Raw genomic sequence first — 15,579 nt, 5'->3', positions numbered from 1 at the left:
CTAAACCATACCATGCGGGCCTTCCCCTTACGGATTCCAAAACGAAGGCGTGCGACAATAAATGGCCATCCTTCCATCTTAGATGCAAATCTTAACCGTCCATGGTCACCAACCAACTCATGGTAACCTTTAGCCCAACGCCAAAACCCTAGTTTTGGCCACGCCTAAACCGTGCCAAGGCATGCCGACCATGCCACATGTGCCAATGGCATGCCGTGCCAACCACTTTCCCGCGCCTAAACCATACCATGTCGGCCTTCCCCCCACGGCTGCGAAAACGAAGGCGTGCGACAATCAACGACTACCCTTCCATCTTAGATGCAAATCTTATCCGTCCAACGTCACCAACCAACGTATGGTAACCTTTGGCCCAACGCCAATACCCTAGTTTTAGCCACGCCTAAACCGCGCCAAGGCATGCCGACCATGCCACATGTGCCAATGGCATGCCGTGCCAGCCACCTTGCTGCGCCTAAACCATACCATGCCGTCCTTCCTTTCACGGCTTCCAAACGAGGGCTTACAACAATCGACGACCACATTTACATCTAAGACGCAGATATTTTCCGTCCAAGGTTACCAGCTAACGCAGAGCAACCTTTTGGCTCGACGCCAAGCCCTAGTTTTGGTCGCGCCCAAACAATGCCAAAACCCTATCTTTTGGCCACGCCTAAACTAGGCCATATTAAGGCCATGCCGGCCATGCTTTCATTACACTGGCTACCAAACGAAGGGTTTCAATAATCGACGGCTAACCTTCCTCTCAAGATGCAAAATCTCGACCGTCGAAGGTCACCACCGAGCCGGCAAGTCTCCCAAGCTCAACTTGCCAAACAACAACAACATGCTACATGTTTTCCACGAAAACACTTGAGACATCAACACATGTCACAAACTGGGGGATGTTCATTGGTTATCGGTTTGGCGGTTTACAGCGTGCGGCGTACATTACGCCTGTTACAAGACAATATCATAAGGATGAGGTGGTTAGTAAATACAAGGAGTAATGGTAAAACGCTTTCTTTTATGGAACATCAATTCCAGGCGTTACCGGTTACCACCTCCTCCCATTTACTCATCCATTTTCCAATTCTTCTGAGACCAGAGTACGTTTCACTTCGACTTGTATAAATAGGTCTTACCTATTTCCACCGAACAAAAAGTTCTGGTTAGGAGCATACAACACTCAGAAAATGATTGCTAGCTTTCCCATCTGTTAGCTTCCCATTTTCTGCTGCAAGTCACAAAACAACTACTCTTCCAGGATCAACTATTCTGGTCTCAACACTCTCTTCGCTTCCCTCCCCAAAACCAACCCTTCTCCTCCTCTTTGTGATCGAATCAAGTCTGGAACGGTCATTTCTTGGTTTAGGCCGGATTTGTACAGATTGATCTCTTGAATCTAAAGTACTCCCTTGCAGTACATTGTTTAGGGTTTAGACTCGTTTCTCACCCACACACCCGAAATTACAGAAATCAGCAGAAACCGTTTTCACCCTCAAACAATTGGCAACCACAGTGGGAGATTGATATTTCGATTACAATGTTAACTTTCAATCCTCGATCTCATATTTCGACCCAGACGTCAGGACAGTAGAATCCAAACGACCCACCCAGGGATCGACGACTCAGTTACCAGACGGCCCGGTTACCAGTCATGACACGACAAGGGATGACTGGGGACTTTCCACAGTCACTGCGGTGCTTCCCATAAAACTCGGTCTTACACCCCGGAGATTCCTTTTCATCAGGAGATCCGAAAAACCGACTAAGTCTTGCTAGACAAAATACATGGTCTACTACTTCAAATCTTCACAGGGGAGATAAAAAACCGATAGACATATTTTTCCCGTGTTTCATGCTTTCTACTATCGCACAACATTCACAATTCCATGACTTCCCTGGGGTACTCATGCCACTTATATTCATAACCAAAAACATCAATATTCTAAAACATTTCATTCCAAATAATAATCCAAAACCCTCAGGGGTAATACTTGTCTATCAACCCAAAAATCCAGAAAATCAAAACCATAAACCAAGCACTTTGTTTTCCTTTAAAAAAAAAAACAGTCACCTACATGTACGTGCCTACTTTTCATAATAATGATTACCCGTCACTATTCATGAGGTAGCCGACGTTACTACGGTGATATTCGAAGAGGAATTGTTTATGACGAAGTGTTTTACAAGTTTACGAAAGGCATACCCACGGCTAGGGTTTACACCAGTTCATAAGAACAATATTTCTACAGATTTATGGAAGGCATACCTATGGCTAGGGTTTGCACCAACACAAGAAAACAAATTGAAAGAGAAACGCTGGAGTACATAGCTGGAATATGCTTTCCCAATTTATTTCTACCGCGCTACCGCTAACACCAGGACGTGAGAACAAAGATACGAGATAAAAAGTAGAGCCAACCCCTTTCATACGCATAAAACTTTTGGAATTTGAATAAGGAAATGATTTCCTATTTGAGATAGTATGGAAAAAGGCAACTGGGACCGCAAGAAAAAGTCCGCGCCACGCCGAGCCAGCGCCATGCCAAGCCAACAGTTCGCGCCATGCCCAACCGACAGTCTGCGCCATACCAAATCCAAGCTAGCGTCCACACCAAGCCAGCGCCCATTCCAAGTCGATCTAACGCTAACAACTTGCATCTTTCTGGCGCCAGCAGCTTGCATCGTTCCAGCGCTAACAGCTTGCATCTTTACAGCAGCTTGCATCTTTCCAGCGTCAATATCTTGCATCCTTTCCAGCGCAAACAGCTTGCATCTTTACAGCAACTTACATCTTTCCTGCGCCAGCAGCTTGCATCCTTACAGCGTTGCTCTTGAACGCCCAGTAGAAGGGTATCATCAATCTAATTTCGTTACACGAAATGATCAGGAACGACTTCTCCAAAATCGAAGCAAAGAAAAATCAGCAACCCCCCTGAGTTCACAAAGACTCTTTTCCCTGTCAGGAGATGCATGATTTCTAGGGACTTCTCCCGCAAAATCGTGCAGTCTATGATGAAACATTTATGTGAGATTCTATATTTCCCCAAGGCGCAATGTCAAGGAATATTTGCATCCCTCAACCGCACTGTATTAGGGAAGCAGCTGTTTCCAACCGGAGAAGCCGTTCCCAAATCCCAACCTCTTCTGGAAAGCACGATTGATAGATGGAACTGGGGACTCCTAAATATTGTTCGCTTGAAGGGTGTCCAGTTTGACAGCACACTGATTAATGCAGCCGCTCCGCTTCAACATCCTCCAGCAGCGACTCCGCTTCAACGAGCACTCCGACAGCCGCTCCTCTTCAACGCTCGCTCCAGCAGCCGCCCGTTTCAGCGTTCTCTCCCTAAGCTTTTCCAGGATCCGAAGACGAGGTTTCAGCGTTCGGCTTCTTAAGTTTCAACATCTTCTCCAAGAGCCGAAGCTGCTTCAATGACGCTTCTTCCTGCAAAGGGTCGTACCACCACGCTCCCCATGTCAAGGATCATGATCACAGCCAACCAATCTTCTTAGTCATGGACAGTTTTCTCGCTTACGTATCCAGCCAATCCTTTTACTTCCAAGGATGCCCGTACAACTCTAGGCAGTCCTTTTACTTCCACGGATGCCCATACAATTCCATCCAACCTACTTTGTTACCACGACAATGTAGTCTCTTCTTATTACATCTGCTACCAAGAATTGTTGCCGCTCATTTGTTGATACCATCCAGAGCTTCACCATAGCATCAATCACTACAAAGATGGAAACATGTAAACCATACTTGAGGACTGAGGATATACACGGAATCCCTTCACTATCAAAGCTCATAAGACACAGTCAACCAAAAGGCCGTAGACCCAACAAGTTCATCTACTCTTCAAGGGTGCAGCGCAAGAATATCATCACCTCTTTGTCTAGAAGACGCTTTCAACACTTTACGAGGCCGCGGAGGATCCCAAGCCTGCTTAGAGAAAAACAACTTCAGAAACTGAAGAAAAATGCGACTGGGGACTTCTCTTCGCAGTCCATCGACGACCATCAAAGAATCATGAGATAACTCCAGAGACGCGGCTGAAACATTTTCTTGAAGAAACAGGGGTAGCCATGATAAACAACATAACTCTCTCATTCCTACATCTTTGCTATCCAGAATATTTCGTCCATGCGATATCCTGAGCATCCCAGCATCACATCCAAAAGAGCACGATAATCTTGTATCAAATCACGTGGACTTGGATTCAAGGCGATGCAATGAAAATAGGATACACATGGGGACTACCAGCATGAGACGCTTTCACTCCCCTCAACCAGGTTATTTCTGATTTCAACATCATCACTGTCGAAGTTTCACGAGCCGCGGGAATTTCTCAACACGAAGCTGTCATGTACACCGAAGACTTCAAGAGCACGCCACAAATATATATTCACATATTCATCCATGCCATCGGATCAAACTGAAGTATAACTGGGGACTTCTTACCACATCTCATTTCATACGATAGTCCAAGATTCATAAGATGGTTCGAAGCATGTCGCTTGGAACCAAGTACTGGAAGACTTGATAGCAGCACATCGACAACGGAACGTCTCCCTATTTCATCCCGGGGCGCCAGAAGTTTTCGACCATACAAGCATTCACAACACATCATCATCACGATCAGAAGGTCCAGGCACTGAACAACCTAAAGCCGAGGATGGACCGACAACGCAACCAAAATATCCAAGATTAACCCTGACATGATCGTTGTCGAGCATATATTCCATCCATCCGTCCCAAGAATGCAATGGAGTTTGGTAAATTTTGGAATCCACTGGAGAGACACTGTAGAAGAAAGCGCAGATACAAACGAGCAACAGAAAACAGAAGAAGGTCAATACCTCTTTTCATACGGAGGGAGTTTCTAGAGTTTTGCACAGAATAAATTTCCCTTCTTGCTCCATGAACGGGAACAGATGACTCGGCGCGACTATGCTACCCCGGGACCGCAACATCCCTCCTGAATTCTTCATGAGTTTCACTGTCGGGCCGATTTTGCCTCCTAAACGAGCTCAAAACCTAAATATTCCTGCGTAAGGAGATAGGAAATTATTTTCCGGTCATATGGAGGGGGGACCGTCAAAATACGAGTTGGTACGAGAATTCTACAACGATTTTAGTAAGGAGCGCTAATTAGGGTTTCGGCATCCCAAACCCTGATTTCGACAAAGTTGCCAGGCGTCATCACTACCATTTGATAACCGAAGTTCCAGCGTCATCACCGTCGTTTGGTAGCCGAAGTTCTGAAACCAGTTTACAACATTCTGCGGACTGAAGAAAGTTTCCACCATTCCGCTGACCAAAGCCAGTTTCTCCCATTCCAAGCCAACCAGCGCATGCGGATCCCATTCCAAGCCGACCAATGCCTGTGGATCCCATTACAAGCAGAACAACGCCTACGGCTCCCATTCCAAGCCGACCAACGCCTGCGGCTCCCATTCCAAGCCGACAATCTACATCTCACCACTTCACGGTCTAGCCAGCAACTCCACAAGTAGAATCTATGCAAGGCTGCCAACACGATAATCACGAACTCTCCTTACCTCTCGAAAAAGGTTAGTCGGGTCTTCTTGACCATCTTTTCACAACTTGTCATTTCGATCTTGTCCTCTCCTTTCATCATCTTATGCTTACCTCGGAACAATGCTCATGTTCCGAGCTAAGCAGGGGACTTAATGTTGATGGTGGTTTTTAGATTAGGGTTAAAATCATACTAGCTTACATCTGACATGACGTCACTAGAACCACTAGCGAATTTATTGAATCATTCAGCATGCCTACGTAAGAATTACCAGGGTGCCTTTTTTTTGCATATATATGTGTCATGTTCCAAGGTAGATTCCTTAGTATTGACCGACATCACCTTCGTACACCAAACCCTAAATTATTACACCATCGTGCCAATCAAAAACCATGCCAGCCACGTCTCCGCGCCAAGGCATGCCAACCATGCCAGCCGCACCACCGTGCCAATGGAAAACCATGCCAGCCACATCTCCGCGCCAAAGCATGCCAACCAAGCCATCCGCATGTGCCAATGGCATGTCGTGCCAGCCACATCTCCGCGCCAAGGCATGCCAACCATGCCAGTTGCACCACCGTGCCAATGGAAAACCATGCCATCCACGTCTCCGCACCAAAGCATGCCAACCATGCCAGCCGCACCACCGTGCCAACGGAAAACCATGCCAGCCACGTCTCCGCGCCAGAGCAGGCCAACCATGCCAGCCACGCCACCGTGCCAATGGAAAGCCGTGCCAGCCACATCTCCGCGCCAAGGCATGTCAACCATGCCAGCCGCACCACCGCGCCAAGGCATGCCAACCATGCCAGCCACGTCTCCGCGCCAAAGCATGCCAGCCACGTCTTCGCGCCAAGGCATGCCAACCATGCCAGCCGCGCCACATATGCCAGAATGCCGTGCCAGCCACACCTCCGCGCCAAGGCATTCCAACCATGCCAGCCGCGCCATCGTGTCAATGGAAAACCATGCCAGCCACGATTCCATGCCAAAGCCATGTCGGCCCCGCTACATGCCGCTGGCTGCCAAAACGAAGGGTTGCAACAATCAACGACCACCCTTCCATCTGAGATGCAGATCTTAGACGTCCAAGCTCGCCAGCCAACGCATGGTAACCTTTGGCACAACGCCAAAACCTTAATTTTGGCCACGCCTAAATTGCACCAAGGCATGGCGACCATGCCACATGTGCCAATGGCATGCCGTGCCAGCCACCTTGCCGCGCCTAAACCATACCATGCCGGCCTTCCCTTTATGGCTGCCAAAACGAAGGCGTGCAACAATCAACAGCCACCCTTCCATCTTAAATGAAAATCTTAGCCGTCTAAGATTGCCATCCAACGCATGGTAACCTTTGGCCCAACGCCAAAACCCTAGTTTTGGCCACGCCTAAACCGCTCCAAGGCATGCCGACCATGCCACATGTGCCAATGGAATCCCGTGCCAGCCACCTTGACGTGCCTAAACCATACCATGTCGGCCTTACCTTTACGGCTGCCAAAACGAAGGCGTGTGACAATCAACGGCCACCATTCCATCTTAGATGCAAATCTTAACCGTCCAAGGTCACCAACCAACGCATGGTAACCTTTGTCCCAACACCAAAACCCTAGTTTTGGCCACGCCTAAACCGCGCCAAGGCATGCCGACCATGCCACATGTGCCAATGGCATGCCGTGCCAGCCACCTTGCCGCGCCTAAACCATACCATGCCGGCCTTCCCTTTATGGCTGCCAAAACGAAGGCGTGCAACAATCAACAGCCACCCTTCCATCTTAAATGAAAATCTTAGCCGTCTAAGATTGCCAGCCAACGCATGGTAACCTTTGGCCCAACGCCAAAACCCTAGTTTTGGCCACGCCTAAACCGCGCCAAGGCATGCCGACCATGCCACATGTGCCAATGGCATCCCGTGTCAGCCACCTTGACGCGCCTAAACCATACCATGTCGGCCTTACCTTTACGGCTGCCAAAACGAAGGCGTGTGACAATCAACGGCCACCATTCCATCTTAGATGCAAATCTTAGCCGTCCAAGGTCACCAACCAACGCATGGTAACCTTTGTCCCAACACCAAAACCCTAGTTTTGGCCACGCCTAAACCGCGCCAAGGCATGCCGACCATGCCACATGTGCCAATGGCATGCCGTGCCAGCCACCTTGCCGTGCCTCAACAAATACCACGTCGGCCTTCCTCTCACGGCTGCCAAAACGAAGGCGTGCAACAATCAACGACCACCCTTCCATCTTAGATGCAAATCTTAGCCATCCAAGGTCACCAACCAACGCATGGTAACCTTTAGCCCAACGCCAAAACCCTAGTTTTGGCCACGCCTAAACCGCGCCAAGGGATGCCGACCATGCCACATATGCCAATGGCATGTCGTGACAGTCACCTTGCTGCGCGTAAACCATACCATGTCGGCCTTCCCTTCACGGCTTCCAAAACAAAGGCTTGCAAAAATTAAGGGCCACATTTCCATCTAAGATGTAGATATTAGCCGTCCAAGGTTACTAGTTAACGCAACGCAACCTTTTGGCTCGACGCCAAGCCCTAGTTTTGGTCGCGCCCAAACAATGCCAAAACCCTAGCTTTTGGCCACGCCTAAACTAGGCCATATTAAAGCCATACCGGCCATGCTTTCATGCCACTGGCTACCAAACGAAGGGTTGCAATAATCAACGGTTACCCTTCCTCTCAAGATGCAAAATCTCGACCGTCGAAGGTCACCACCGATCCGGCAAGTCTCCCAAGCTCAACTTTCCAAACAAAAACAACATGCTACATGTTTTTCATGAAAACATTCGAGACATCAACACATGTCACAAACTGGGGGATGCTCATTGGGTATTGATTTGGCAGTTTACAGTGTGCGGCGTACACTTCGCCCGTTACAACAGTGTCATAAGGATGAGGCGGTTAGTAAATACATGGAGTAATGGTAAAACACTTTCTTTTATGGAACATCAATTCCAGGCGTTACCGGTTACCACCTCCTCCCATTTACTCATCCATTTTCCATTTCTTACGAGACCAGAGTACGTTTCACTTCGACTTATATAAATAGGTCTTACCTATTTCCACCGAACAACAAGTTCTGGTCAGGAGCATACAACACTCAGAAAATGTTTGCTATCTTTCCCATCTGTTAGCTTCCCACTTTCTGATGCAAGTCAAAAAACAACTACTCTTCCAGGATCAACTATTCTGGTCTCAACACTCTCTTCGCTTCCCTCCCCAAAACCAACCCTTCTCATCCTTTTTATGACCGAAGCAAGTCTGGAACGGCCATTTCTTGGTTTAGGTCGAATTTGTACAGATTGATCTATTGAATCTAAAATACTCCCTTGGAGTACATTGTTTAGGGTTTAGACTCGTTTCTCACCCACACACCCGAAATTACCGAAATCAGAAGAAACCGTTTTCACCCTCAAACACACACAAATCACATGAATAGATTATATTGATGTTTACTAAGGTGAACGGTGTTTCCTATATCTGTCTGAAAGCCTCCGCCAAGATGAACCTATGAATCCTAATGGATTCAGATACTGGTCCGGACTAATATCAACATATTTTTGCATATACAAGGGAACCAGCGGTAGATAATCTTAATTCTAGATCAACTCAACTGGCATATACAAGGAAACCAGCGGTCGGTGTTATTGCATAATAATAAAATTTTCATTTTTCATATTTTTTTAACTGCATGATTTGATGTTTTGGATCCAAGCGCATGCTTCTTGTCAGCAGATTACATGATAGTTCCCATGGATCCTGCGTTCCACACTTGCTTAGGCAACGGAGACAAGGAAAATACACACATATTGTTATCCAAGTGTTTTTTTTATTCTGATTGGTCTGGTCTATTTATTATTTAGTAACTCAATCACTTTATTCCATCCGGCAATGGTAGTAATTAGATGTGTGGGAACCACCAAATCAAATTTAAAGAAACATATAAGTTTGCAAAATAAAAGTAGAACATAATATGATGAACGTAGTGTGATGATTCCATTATAACACCTGAACTCTGTCTTTTTATGAATAGACTCTGTTATTGGGTTCCGTAACTCCTACAACCAAGATGTTTCCATCCACTTAGACTGGTTTGTGTCATCCTAAATTGGCACACATTTCTAGGATTTGGAGTTTATTTATTACTATATTTTTTTATTAAATTAAAAACTAAACTAAAAGTTTTTACCTCACCCCCAAACTTAAATCTAACATTTCCCTCAATGTTTCAAATTAAAGTGCAGTACCAAAAATGTAAGTAACAAGAGGAATCAATAAAATATAATATGATGAACGCAGTGTGATGATTCCATTATAGCACCTGAACTCTGTCTTTTTATGAATAGACTCTGTTATTGGTTTCCTTAACTCCTACAACCAAGATGTTTCCATCCACTTAGACTGGTTAGTGTCATCCTAAATTGGCACACATTTCTAGGCTTTGGAGTTTATTTATTACTATATTTTTTTATTAAATTAAAAACTAAACTAAAAGTTTTTACCTCACCCCCAAACTTAAATCTAAAATTTCCCTCATTGTTTCAAATTAAAGTGCAGTACCAAAAATGTAAGTAACAAGAGGAATCAATAAATAGAGAAGTCAGAAAGATAGTACCTGGATGAAGCGTAACAATCCTTCCATGGGGAGAAAGAAACAAAATAAATAAAAACAAAAAAAAACTAGTGTACAACAGGGTCCTCCAGAGGGACCATAAAATCACCATGTATGGGTTGACTCCCATAAAGCGCTAAGTTTAGTATCTTCGGCCAGATGTCGGTAGACTTAGTCACCACATAAAATCATATAGAAATAATCGTAACCTATGTGGGTCATAAAAACCAAATAAAAATACCACAAATAAAATAAATTCCAAGAAAATGAACTTATAAAGCATACCCTTATCTAATTTTCTTATTAAGACAACTACATCTAGCTGTGGTTCGGGCTCAGGTTCTATGAAAGGGTCTGAATAAAATGTTTTCATGGGCCAGGTTTCTACATTGGTAGGATCCGGAGGATCAGGTTGTAGAGTCTGGAAAAACTCAAATAAGAACTTAGAAGCACATAATAATAACCTGAATAATTGGGGATCTTCTAAGTCAATTAGATTTGACTCACACAGTTGACCATAATGGTGGTCATTCTTAAGTAAACATGTCGACGATTCTAATTTCCTAAAATAATTAGGTTTAGTTTTAAAAACTATATAATGACACGTTTCAGATTGAGATACTCCCACATCTGGGAAATAAAATTTTGGTGGGACAACAAAATCAATTATGGTATCATGGACCGGATTAATCACATCAACCAGAGGATGGGTTTCTATCAACTTATTTTCTTTTTGGACATAACTAGGTTCAGGAAAACATGCATGAAGATAGTCTCTTAAGATGGTAGAAGCACATATATCAAGTCCCAAATTAGGGACCTTTGTAAGAGTCAAAGGTAAACCACGGGGAGAATGATATTCACCCCCAAACTTAGAATTGTCGATATCCTTCGATAAACTAGTCACAATTTCCCTAATTTCTAAATTATCAGATTTAGGAAAATGGTCTTTTATTACTTCTAGGTTGTAATCATGTGGTTATACATATTTATAATCCTCAGAAGGGACTAATGTTTCCGAATCACTAGACTCTAAAACACTAGTCTCGAGATAAACTCTTTCCTCTAAACTATCCTCGGCTTCATAATCACAATGATATACTGCACCATATAAAACAATGGTATCTCTATTCAAATCCTCATCCTTTTGAATAGGTGACTAATTATCAACATTATTAGGATTTGAACTAGAAACAACATAATTATAAGGCTCGATTGGTGTAACAATTTCCTCGTCACTATGACTATGTATTTCAAATTCTTCATCAGTACTATCCTCATCATCATCATCACAATATGAAGATGGTTGAAATGGTTGAACCTTGTCTGAACATGTAATGTTTTCAGATCTACCCTCATCCTCCAAATTAGGTGAATAATTATACGTATTATCATAGGTAAGATAGGAAACACTATTTTGGAATTCAAGTTCATCATGAGCAATAACATTAGGTGCATTTTGGTCCTCCTGCTTATTAAGAGTCTCACACAGTTTATCCATGATTATTTCAGACTCACAGATAGATTTATTGAACTTCTTAAGTGATTCCTGTAAAGAAAGACTTGTCAATTGAAACAGTTTGAGTACATCTTCTATGGAATGAGTTTTATGTTCATCAGGAATTGGTGGCAATTGTTTGATTAAATCCTCTAAAGATGGAGAACTCTCATTTTTTTCATAATAATATTGCTAATTCTCCCGTTCGTATGATTGGTGGACATGAGAATAGTAATTGGGATCACCATGGTACGAACCATAACCTTCAGAAGGTCGGTAGTGGTCCCAAGTACTATCCACACTAAGGGAATATTACAGATATTGTCCATTTAGATACTTAGTTGAATAATCATTATATTGGTCCTTATAATACCAACTCGACATTTTTTTTTGTGCACATGCAAATGAAAGGTTGACTAAATAGGTAGGCTCAGGTTACCTCAGAAAAATATACCTACAGGTACGAGGCTGAGGCTTGTGGAATTTCGTCTGGTAACTCCCATAAGGCCCAAGGCACGGGTTCAGCGTACTTTTCCACGGGTATTCCTAAAATCGGTTGTCTGATGATGCAATTGGTGTGTGCAACGTGTTTTTTTTTATATAAAAAGAAAACAAAAATATTCACAAAGAAAATAAAAATCCTAGACTAATTATGTACAAATAAATAAAATATTTCCTAAAATAAATATTTACAAAAATACATAAAAACTTCAAATGAAACTTGGATACTTACCTGTTTGGTGCACAAATTTTATTTCCCAATTTAAATCCCAATTATCCTGCACACCAAAAATAGAAAATACCCAAGAGTAAAATCTAATAAAATAATAAATAAAATAATTAAATTAGCAAAATATTTACAAAAAGAAAATCTAAAACCTAACTTATAGGCAAGTCCGCGTCGGCGGCGCCAAAAACTGATGTAGTTTTTACAAGTGGTAAGAAAGATTCGTTGCTCGGAATTTTATGAGGATTTGGTTTTTGATTAAAAAAAAAATACTAAGACAAGCTAATTAAAACTGATTTTTTTAATCAAGGAGAGAAGATTCTAGGGTTTTGGATTCCACTACTTCTAATGTTTGTAAACTCAATAATTAAAACTTTGACATAATACTCCTAATTTACTCAAAACAATCCGAACTCAATCTCATGGTTTGGAAGATATAACGTTATAAGCCCTTTTTTTACGACTCTCGTCACTATTCTAAGGCCTAATTTTCCTTCGCTTATAAAAGATCGGTAGCTCAAACTATCCAAAACAGTTTTTACGAAGCATACAAAGAAGAGAAAAATTTTAGACAATTGAAAACACAAATATGGAGTAAAATATATCAAAGAATTTAAATAATAAATACTACCCATTAAAAATAGTTTCCTCCAAAACCCTAGAAAAAAGATTTAGCTACTCATGGATCGAAAATTGGAGAAAATTTCATTCATCATTGTTTTCAAAAATATATAAATAAGCTTACAATGATTTTGCAGTCGCTAAAGGTTTTTAGCTACTGAATTGAGCAGCTTAGCTATTACACGGCACAGTGACTGAAGATATTTCTCTACTGAATGGTAAACGATATATGCCTTCTGTCTTTGATAAACGATATCTTTCTGCGACTGTATGTGTCAGGCTATGTTCTTCGTTTTCTTGGTTTAGCAGCAGCGGGTGAACTTTTCTGGAACTTCTGATTTTTTCGATTCTGCAGTATCTATTATCTCCTAGGCTCTCCGTCTCCCCCCTTTGACTCAATCCCAGGCTATATATATACCCACAATAACCTCTAGGGTAAGAAATCTCTCGGAAATATCTCCTCTTTCTTTTCTTCTTTTTCACGGAAAATATACCTTCCAAGCTCCGAGAATTTCTTCTCAGGTCTTCTTACGCATCTTCTAGATGTTTCTTTCCTTCAAAAATATCACATGATGTAACAGAACCCCATAGAGTGGAAATAAATCCACGTACTTCCATATAGAGAAGATATTATGTCTCTATTTCCGTAACTTCCCTGTTTTTAGAAAATCTTCAGTTTCTGTTGAATTAAAACCATTCCAATACACGTAAAATTCCTGTTAAGTCGTAACAGGATAACTGTAATATATTTGGCCGGTATAATCTCAGTGTAAAGGTCCAATTCTTCTCAACAGAACCCCGAGTGTCTTTCTAACTCTGTTTTCATCACCGGTGCTTATCCAGCTGATTTTTGAATTTTCGTGGGTTGTAGTAATGAGGTTCAAACTCTCGGACTTGTGAAGATTAAATTTAAAGATTTAATAAAAGTATGTACAAAATTATTGACAATGGGTGCGAGAGGTAACCAAGACTCTAGATTCCACTATTATGCAAAATTGAATGATAAATATTTCAAAACTCTATTCAATTCTTAAGTCCTCTTTTATCTTTGATTCACTATCAATCATACAGATTCTCAAACATCATTTGTAAAGCTTAAGCATAGAATATCAAGAGATTAAACCAAGCATAACCTATCAAACTGAATAACAAATAATTAAGACAATCATTCAAACAATTTAAAACTCTGCAAAAGCAGCGATTAGGTGAATTATATAATTAAATGAAATAGTTACCCATTTATGTTGCGTGAATAGATTCCTCCATTTCCTTGGTTACGAGGGAATCAGCTCATCATAGTATAAATGCTCTCAAAATAATTTATTATGGCTCAAAAATGGTTTACAAATGATGAGAAGAAGAGAAAATGGTGTAAACAGCTAATGTGCGACCCACAGGAAGCGTCACACAAGAACGATAAAAGAGAAGTGCTATTGTCGCTGTGGTTCTAAGACCCACACCTATGACCAACGAAGATTTGTCGTTGTCACTGTTGAAGAACGACAGTCTCTTACAGTCTATTGTTCTTCGTGTTCATCTTCATGCAGCAGCAGAAACAGAGTTTTGTTAAACTCTGATTTCGTCTTCTCTAGCTCTCCCTAGCTCCCAAAACTCTCGACACCTTTTCTCTGACCTCCAAGGACTCTATTTAAACCCGAAGTATGCATCGAATCTCCTTCATAACTCCACAAATCCTCGGCAGTGAAAGAAAATATTTTCGGATATTTTCTTTCCTGTTTTAGCTTTTCACGCGTTTTCTCTGGTCCAGCACGCTCCAATTCGATTACACATGCTCCAACAGGTTGCTCGATGCATGAAACACGAGCAGAACACACACAAAATCTTCCAGAAGTCGTAGAGAAACTCTTCTGCATGTGTTTTACCTGTTTTGAGCCCGTGAATTGGATAGCCAATTCTATCCAAATTTGAGCTAAGAGAACACTCACAAAAGCTTTTCCATGTTAAATCACAACTTCTCACCAATTTTCAGCGATTGAATCGCACTAGAACACCTTCATTTTGCTGATTGAAAATCTGTCAGGAGTGAAAATGGTTTTCCCGCCAAAACACGAATTTGAATGTTGAAGATGATATGCCCCCTATCCTGAACTGGGGTGCGAATAGAATATTCCTTAGGGGTGACCTGGGGTGCCCCTTAGTAATTAGGTTACCCCTTATCCAAAAGCGAGAGTCCGAATAACACTTGTCCTCCGGGTGCCAAAATCAACTTTTCGAGCCGAATTTTCCAAAAATGTTTATTTCCTAAAAATACATAAAAACACAATAGTAGTACAAAAATTGAGTTCCAACAATACAGACATTGAGGACAAAGTAGACACAAAAATGTGTCTATCAAATACCCCCAAACCTATTATTTGCTAGTCCTCGAGCAAATCTAATCTAAAAAATAAAATTACTACACTTAGCACGTGCAGCAAGCCGTTAAACCACTAGGTGGCCCTAGTGGCGGAGTGTTGTCTCCGGAGGGTTTACCAGAGGTGTACCCACAAAACGTTTACTCCTAATTGGTCACAAGTATCCAAAGATCTATGAGGACAT

Source organism: Papaver somniferum, chromosome 1 (assembly GCF_003573695.1).
Source record: "Papaver somniferum cultivar HN1 chromosome 1, ASM357369v1, whole genome shotgun sequence".
Lineage (NCBI taxonomy): Eukaryota > Viridiplantae > Streptophyta > Magnoliopsida > Ranunculales > Papaveraceae > Papaver > Papaver somniferum.
This window is presented reverse-complemented; position numbering follows the sequence as displayed.